The following is a 9,851-nucleotide window of genomic DNA, read 5'->3' on the forward strand; positions in this document are numbered from 1 at the left end:
TAATATACCGCTTTTTCTATTGATCTGGTCACGTAGATCACGAAAGTTTTTATTTGAGGGGTCTGCGACGAATAGTTTAGGAGATATAACGATTTTTGTAGAGAGATTGAATTTTCTCGAATTTTCCTTACCCCGGACCTTGAAAAATTGTAAAAAATTAAAAGTTCTTTCTTGGTAATAATATACCTCTTTTTCTATTGATCTGGTCACGTAGATCACGAAAGTATTTATTTGAGGGGTCTGCGACGAATAGTTTAGGAGATATAACGATTTTTGTAGAGAGATTGAATTTTCTCGAATTTTCCTTACCCCGGACCTTAAAAAATTGTGAAAAATTAAAAGTTCTTTCTTGGTGATAATATACCTCTTTTTCTATTGATCTGTTCACGTAGATCACGAAAGTTTTTATATGAGAGTTCTGCGACGAATAGTTTAGGAGATATAACGATTTTTATAGAGAGATTGAATTTTTACGGTTTTTTCCAAATATTTCGACTTCAAATTTCTCCTAAACTATGGGGACTACGGAAAATCGGTAAGCAGAGTTGGTATTGGCAGTTCATTATTATTCGAATTCCACTCACGAATGATAATATTTGAGTCGAAGAATTTTCTCGAATTTTTCTTACCCCGGACCTTAAAAAATTGTAAAAAATTGAAAGTTCCTCCTTGGTAATAATAAACCTCTTTTTCTATTGATCTGGTCACGTAGATCACGAAAGTTTTTATTTGAGGGGTCTGCGACGAATAGTTTAGGAGATATAACGATTTTTGTAGAGAGATTGAATTTTCTCGAATTTTCCTTACCCCGGACCTTAAAAAATTGTAAAAAATTAATTTCTTGGTAATTTATTTGGTATTCCTTGGTATTTCTTATTTGGTATTTCTTGGTAATAATATACCTCTTTTTCTATTGATCTGTTCACGTAGATCACGAAAGTTTTTATTTGAGGGGTCTGCGACGAATAGTTTACGAGATATAACGATTTTTGTAGAGAGATTGAATTTTTACGGTTTTTTCCAAAAATTTCGACTTCAAATTTCTCCTAAACTATGGGGACTACGGAAAATCGGTAAGCAGAGTTGGTATTGGCAGTTCATGATTATTCGAATTCCACTCACGAATGATAATATTTGAGTCGAAGAATTTTCTCGAATTTTTCTTACCCCGGACCTTAAAAAATTGTAAAAAATTAAAAGTTCCTCCTTGGTAATAATATACCGCTTTTTCTATTGATCTGGTCACGTAGATCACGAAAGTTTTTATTTGAGGGGTCTGCGACGAATAGTTTAGGAGATATAACGATTTTTGTAGAGAGATTGAATTTTCTCGAATTTTCCTTACCCCGGACCTTAAAAAATTGTAAAAAATTAATTTCTTGGTAATTTATTTGGTATTTCTTGGTATTTCTTATTTGGTATTTCTTGGTAATAATATACCTCTTTTTCTATTGATCTGTTCACGTAGATCACGAAAGTTTTTAATTGAGGGGTCTGCGACGAATAGTTTACGAGATATAACGATTTTTGTAGAGAGATTGAATTTTTACGGTTTTTTCCAAAAATTTCGACTTCAAATTTCTCCTAAACTATGGGGACTACGGAAAATCGGTAAGCGGAGTTGGTATTGGCAGTTCATGATTAGTCGAATTCCACTCACGAATGATAATATTTGAGTCGAAGAATTTTCTCGAATTTTCTCGAATTTTTCTTACCCCGGACCTTAAAAAATTGTAAAAAATTAAAAGTTCTTTCTTGGTGATAATATACCTCTTTTTCTATTGATCTGTTCACGTAGATCACGAAAGTTTTTATATAAGAGTTCTGCGACGAATAGTTTAGGAGATATAACGATTTTTATAGAGAGATTGAATTTTTACGGTTTTTTCCAAAAATTTCGACTTCAAATTTCTCCTTAACTATGGGGACTACGGAAAATCGGTAAGCAGAGTTGGTATTGGCAGTTCATGATTATTCGAATTCCACTCACGAATGATAATAGTTGAGTCGAAGAATTTTCTCGAATTTTTCTTACCCCGGACCTTAAAAAATTGTAAAAAATAAAAAGTTCCTCCTTGGTAATAATATACCTCTTTTTCTATTGATCTGGTCACGTAGATCACGAAAGTTTTTATTTGAGGGGTCTGCGACGAATAGTTTAGGAGATATAACGATTTTTGTAGAGAAATTGAATTTTTACGGTTTTTTCCAAAAATTTCGACTTCAAATTTCTTCTTAACTATGGGGACTACGGAAAATCGGTAAGCAGAGATGGTATTGGCAGTTCATGGTTATTCGAATCCCACTCTCGCCTGACAATATTTGAGTCGAAAAATTTTCTCGAATTTTCCGTACCCCGGACCTTAAAAAATTGTAAAAAATTGAAAGTTCCTTCTTGGTCATAATATACCTCTTTTTTTATCGATCTGTTCACGTAGATCACGAAAAATTTTATATGAGGGGTCTGCGACGAATAGTTTAGGAGATATAACGATTTTCATAGAGAGATTGAATTTTTACGGTTTTTTCCAAAAATTTCGACTTCAAATTTCTCCCTAACTATGGGGACTACGGAAAATCGGTAAGCAGAGTTGGTATTGGCAGTTCATTATTATTCGAATTCCACTCACGAATGATATTTGAGTCGAAGAATTTTCTCGAATTTTTCTTACCCCGGACCTTAAAAAATTGTAAAAAATTAAAAGTTCCTCCTTGGTAATAATATACCTCTTTTTCTATTGATCTGGTCACGTAGATCACGAAAGTTTTTATTTGAGGGGTCTGCGACGAATAGTTTAGGAGATATAACGATTTTTGTAGAGAGATTGAATTTTCTCGAATTTTCCTTACCCCGGACCTTAAAAAATTGTAAAAAATTAGAAGTTCCTTCTTGGTAATAATATACCTCTTTTTCTATTGATCTGGTCATGTAGATCACGAAAGTTTTTATTTGAGGAGTCTGCGACGAATAGTTTAGGAGATGTAAAGATTTTTATAGAGAGATTGAATTTTCTCGAATTTTCCTCACCCCGGACCTTAAAAAATTGTGAAAAATCAAAAGTTCTTTCTTGGTAATAAAATACCTCTTTTTCTATTGATCTGTTCACGTAGATTTTTATTTGAGGGGTCTGCGACGAATAGCTTAGGAGATATAACGATTTTTGTAGAGAGATTGAATTTTTACGGTTTTTTCCAAAAATTTCGACTTCAAATTTCTCCTAAACTATGGGGACTACGGAAAATCGGTAAGCAGAGTTGGTATTGGCAGTTCATGATTATTCGAATTCCACTCACGAATGATAATATTTGAGTCGAAGAATTTTCTCGAATTTTCTCGAATTTTTCTCACCCCGGACCTAAAAAATTGTAAAAAATTGAAAGTTCTTTCTTGGTGATAATATACCTCTTTTTCTATTGATCTGTTCACGTAGAACACGAAAGTTTTTATATAAGAGTTCTGCGACGAATAGTTTAGGAGATATAACGATTTTTATAGAGAGATTGAATTTTTACGGTTTTTTCCAAAAATTTCGACTTCGAATTTCTCCTAAAATATGGGGGCTACGGAAAATCGGTAAGCAGAGTAAGTATTGGCAGTTCATGATTATTCGGATTCCACTCACGAATGATAATAGTTGAGTCGAAGAATTTTCTCGAATTTTCCTTACCCCGGACCTTAAAAAATTGTAAAAAATTGAAAGTTCCTTCTTGGTGATAATATACCCCTTTTTCTATTGATCTGTTCACGTAGATCACGAAAAATTTTATATGAGGGGTCTGCGACGAATAGTTTAGGAGATATAACGATTTTTATAGAGAGATTGAATTTTTACGGTTTTTGCCAAAAATTTCGACTTCAAATTTCTCCTTAACTATGGGGACTACGGAAAATCGGTAAGCAGAGTTGGTATTGGCAGTTCATGATTATTCGAATTCCACTCACGAATGATAATAGTTGAGTCGAAGAATTTTCTCGAATTTTTCTTACCCCGGACCTTAAAAAATTGTAAAAAATTAAAAGTTCCTCCTTGGTAATAATATACCTCTTTTTCTATTGATCTGGTCACGTAGATCACGAAAGTTTTTATTTGAGGGGTCTGCGACGAATAGTTTAGGAGATATAACGATTTTTGTAGAGAGATTGAATTTTCTCGAATTTTCCTTACCCCGGACCTTGAAAAATTGTAAAAAAATAAAAGTTCTTTCTTGGTAATAATATACCTCTTTTTCTATTGATCTGTTCACGTAGATCACGAAAGTTTTTATTTGAGGGGTCTGCGACGAATAGTTTAGGAGATATAACGATTTTTGTAGAGAAATTGAATTTTTACGGTTTTTTCCAAAAATTTCGACTTCAAATTTCCTTTTAACTATGGGGACTACGGAAAATCGGTAAGCAGAGTTGGTATTGGCAGTTCATGGTTATTCGAATCCCACTCTCGCCTGACAATATTTGAGTCGAAAAATTTTCTCGAATTTTCCTTACCCCGGACCTTAAAAAATTGTAAAAAATTGAAAGTTCCTTCTTGGTGATAATATACCTCTTTTTCTATTGATCTGTTCACGTAGATCACGAAAAATTTTATATGAGGGGTCTGCGACGAATAGTTTAGGAGATATAACGATTTTTATAGAGAGATTGAATTTTTACGGTTTTTTCCAAATATTTCGACTTCAAATTTCTCCTAAACTATGGGGACTACGGAAAATCGGTAAGCAGAGTTGGTATTGGCAGTTCATTATTATTCGAATTCCACTCACGAATGATAATATTTGAGTCGAAGAATTTTCTCGAATTTTTCTTACCCCGGACCTTAAAAAATTGTAAAAAATTAAAAGTTCCTCCTTGGTAATAATAAACCTCTTTTTCTAATGATCTGGTCACGTAGATCACGAAAGTTTTTATTTGAGGGGTCTGCGACGAATAGTTTAGGAGATATAACGATTTTTGTAGAGAGATTGAATTTTCTCGAATTTTCCTTACCCCGGACCTTAAAAAATTGTAAAAAATTAATTTCTTGGTAATTTATTTGGTATTCCTTGGTATTTCTTATTTGGTATTTCTTGGTAATAATATACCTCTTTTTCTATTGATCTGTTCACGTAGATCACGAAAGTTTTTATTTGAGGGGTCTGCGACGAATAGTTTACGAGATATAACGATTTTTGTAGAGAGATTGAATTTTTACGGTTTTTTCCAAAAATTTCGACTTCAAATTTCTCCTAAACTATGGGGACTACGGAAAATCGGTAAGCAGAGTTGGTATTGGCAGTTCATGATTATTCGAATTCCACTCACGAATGATAATATTTGAGTCGAAGAATTTTCTCGAATTTTTCTTACCCCGGACCTTAAAAAATTGTAAAAAATTAAAAGTTCCTCCTTGGTAATAATATACCTCTTTTTCTATTGATCTGGTCACGTAGATCACGAAAGTTTCTATTTGAGGGGTCTGCGACGAATAGTTTAGGAGATATAACGATTTTTGTAGAGAGATTGAATTTTCTCGAATTTTCCTTACCCCGGACCTTAAAAAATTGTAAAAAATTAATTTCTTGGTAATTTATTTGGTATTTCTTGGTATTTCTTATTTGGTATTTCTTGGTAATAATATACCTCTTTTTCTATTGATCTGTTCACGTAGATCACGAAAGTTTTTATTTGAGGGGTCTGCGACGAATAGTTTACGAGATATAACCATTTTTGTAGAGAGATTGAATTTTTACGGTTTTTTCCAAAAATTTCGACTTCAAATTTCTCCTAAACTATGGGGACTACAAAAATCGGTAAGCAGAGTTGGTATTGGCAGTTCATGATTATTCGAATTCCACTCACGAATGATAATATTTGAGTCGAAGAATTTTCTCGAATTTTTCTTACCCCGGACCTTAAAAAATTGTAAAAAATTAAAAGTTCCTCCTTGGTAATAATATACCTCTTTTTCTATTGATCTGGTCACGTAGATCACGAAAGTTTTTATTTGAGGGGTCTGCGACGAATAGTTTAGGAGATATAACGATTTTTGTAGAGAGATTGAATTTTCTCGAATTTTCCTTACCCCGGACCTTAAAAAATTGTAAAAAATTAATTTCTTGGTAATTTATTTGGTATTTCTTGGTATTTCTTATTTGGTATTTCTTGGTAATAATATACCTCTTTTTCTATTGATCTGTTCACGTAGATCACGAAAGTTTTTAATTGAGGGGTCTGCGACGAATAGTTTACGAGATATAACGATTTTTGTAGAGAGATTGAATTTTTACGGTTTTTTCCAAAAATTTCGACTTCAAATTTCTCCTAAACTATGGGGACTACGGAAAATCGGTAAGCGGAGTTGGTATTGGCAGTTCATGATTAGTCGAATTCCACTCACGAATGATAATATTTGAGTCGAAGAATTTTCTCGAATTTTTCTTACCCCGGACCTTAAAAAATTGTAAAAAATTAAAAGTTCTTTCTTGGTGATAATATACCTCTTTTTCTATTGATCTGTTCACGTAGATCACGAAAGTTTTTATATAAGAGTTCTGCGACGAATAGTTTAGGAGATATAACGATTTTTATAGAGAGATTGAATTTTTACGATTTTTTCCAAAAATTTCGACTTCAAATTTCTCCTTAACTATGGGGACTACGGAAAATCGGTAAGCAGAGTTGGTATTGGCAGTTCATGATTATTCGAATTCCACTCACGAATGATAATAGTTGAGTCGAAGAATTTTCTCGAATTTTTCTTACCCCGGACCTTAAAAAATTGTAAAAAATTAAAAGTTCCTCCTTGGTAATAATATACCTCTTTTTCTATTGATCTGGTCACGTAGATCACGAAAGTTTTTATTTGAGGGGTCTGCGACGAATAGTTTAGGAGATATAACGATTTTTGTAGAGAGATTGAATTTTCTCGAATTTTCCTTACCCCGGACCTTGAAAAATTGTAAAAAAATAAAAGTTCTTTCTTGGTAATAATATACCTCTTTTTCTATTGATCTGTTCACGTAGATCACGAAAGTTTTTATTTGAGGGGTCTGCGACGAATAGTTTAGGAGATATAACGATTTTTGTAGAGAAATTGAATTTTTACGGTTTTTTCCAAAAATTTCGACTTCAAATTTCCTTTTAACTATGGGGACTACGGAAAATCGGTAAGCAGAGTTGGTATTGGCAGTTCATGGTTATTCGAATCCCACTCTCGCCTGACAATATTTGAGTCGAAAAATTTTCTCGAATTTTCCTTACCCCGGACCTTAAAAAATTGTAAAAAATTGAAAGTTCCTTCTTGGTGATAATATACCTCTTTTTCTATTGATCTGTTCACGTAGATCACGAAAAATTTTATATGAGGGGTCTGCGACGAATAGTTTAGGAGATATAACGATTTTTATAGAGAGATTGAATTTTTACGGTTTTTTCCAAATATTTCGACTTCAAATTTCTCCTAAACTATGGGGACTACGGAAAATCGGTAAGCAGAGTTGGTATTGGCAGTTCATTATTATTCGAATTCCACTCACGAATGATAATATTTGAGTTGAAGAATTTTCTCGAATTTTTCTTACCCCGGACCTTAAAAAATTGTAAAAAATTAAAAGTTCCTCTTTGGTAATAATAAACCTCTTTTTCTATTGATCTGGTCACGTAGATCACGAAAGTTTTTATTTGAGGGGTCTGCGACGAATAGTTTAGGAGATATAACGATTTTTGTAGAGAGATTGAATTTTCTCGAATTTTCCTTACCCCGGACCTTAAAAAATTGTAAAAAATTAATTTCTTGGTAATTTATTTGGTATTTCTTGGTATTTCTTATTTGGTATTTCTTGGTAATAATATACCTCTTCTTCTATTGATCTGTTCACGTAGATCACGAAAGTTTTTAATTGAGGGGTCTGCGACGAATAGTTTACGAGATATAACGATTTTTGTAGAGAGATTGAATTTTTACGGTTTTTTCCAAAAATTTCGACTTCAAATTTCTCCTAAACTATGGGGACTACGGAAAATCGGTAAGCGGAGTTGGTATTGGCAGTTCATGATTAGTCGAATTCCACTCACGAATGATAATATTTGAGTCGAAGAATTTTCTCGAATTTTCTCGAATTTTTCTTACCCCGGACCTTAAAAAATTGTAAAAAATTAAAAGTTCTTTCTTGGTGATAATATACCTCTTTTTCTATTGATCTGTTCACGTAGATCACGAAAGTTTTTATATAAGAGTTCTGCGACGAATAGTTTAGGAGATATAACGATTTTTATAGAGAGATTGAATTTTTACGGTTTTTTCCAAAAATTTCGACTTCAAATTTCTCCTTAACTATGGGGACTACGGAAAATCGGTAAGCAGAGTTGGTATTGGCAGTTCATGATTATTCGAATTCCACTCACGAATGATAATAGTTGAGTCGAAGAATTTTCTCGAATTTTTCTTACCCCGGACCTTAAAAAATTGTAAAAAATTAAAAGTTCCTCCTTGGTAATAATATACCTCTTTTTCTATTGATCTGTTCACGTAGATCACGAAAGTTTTTATTTGAGGGGTCTGCGACGAATAGTTTACGAGATATAACGATTTTTGTAGAGAGATTGAATTTTTACGGTTTTTTCCAAAAATTTCGACTTCAAATTTCTCCTAAACTATGGGGACTACGGAAAATCGGTAAGCAGAGTTGGTATTGGCAGTTCATGATTATTCGAATTCCACTCACGAATGATAATATTTGAGTCGAAGAATTTTCTCGAATTTTTCTTACCCCGGACCTTAAAAAATTGTAAAAAATTAAAAGTTCCTCCTTGGTGATAATATACCTCTTTTTCTATTGATCTGGTCACGTAGATCACGAAAGTTTTTATTTGAGGGGTCTGCGACGAATAGTTTAGGAGATATAACGATTTTTGTAGAGAGATTGAATTTTCTCGAATTTTCCTTACCCCGGACCTTAAAAAATTGTAAAAAATTAATTTCTTGGTAATTTATTTGGTATTTCTTGGTATTTCTTATTTGGTATTTCTTGGTAATAATATACCTCTTCTTCTATTGATCTGTTCACGTAGATCACGAAAGTTTTTAATTGAGGGGTCTGCGACGAATAGTTTACGAGATATAACGATTTTTGTAGAGAGATTGAATTTTTACGGTTTTTTCCAAAAATTTCGACTTCAAATTTCTCCTAAACTATGGGGACTACGGAAAATCGGTAAGCGGAGTTGGTATTGGCAGTTCATGATTAGTCGAATTCCACTCACGAATGATAATATTTGAGTCGAAGAATTTTCTCGAATTTTCTCGAATTTTTCTTACCCCGGACCTTAAAAAATTGTAAAAAATCAAAAGTTCTTTCTTGGTGATAATATACCTCTTTTTCTATTGATCTGTTCACGTAGATCACGAAAGTTTTTATATAAGAGTTCTGCGACGAATAGTTTAGGAGATATAACGATTTTTATAGAGAGATTGAATTTTTACGGTTTTTTCCAAAAATTTCGACTTCAAATTTCTCCTTAACTATGGGGACTACGGAAAATCGGTAAGCAGAGTTGGTATTGGCAGTTCATGATTATTCGAATTCCACTCACGAATGATAATAGTTGAGTCGAAGAATTTTCTCGAATTTTTCTTACCCCGGACCTTAAAAAATTGTAAAAAATTAAAAGTTCCTCCTTGGTAATAATATACCTCTTTTTCTATTGATCTGGTCACGTAGATCACGAAAGTTTTTATTTGAGGGGTCTGCGACGAATAGTTTAGGAGATATAACGATTTTTGTAGAGAAATTGAATTTTTACGGTTTTTTCCAAAAATTTCGACTTCAAATTTCTCCTTAACTATGGGGACTACGGAAAATCGGTAAGCAGAGTT

This window comes from Harmonia axyridis, chromosome 4 (genome assembly GCF_914767665.1).
Source record: "Harmonia axyridis chromosome 4, icHarAxyr1.1, whole genome shotgun sequence".
Classification (NCBI taxonomy): Eukaryota; Metazoa; Arthropoda; class Insecta; order Coleoptera; family Coccinellidae; genus Harmonia; species Harmonia axyridis.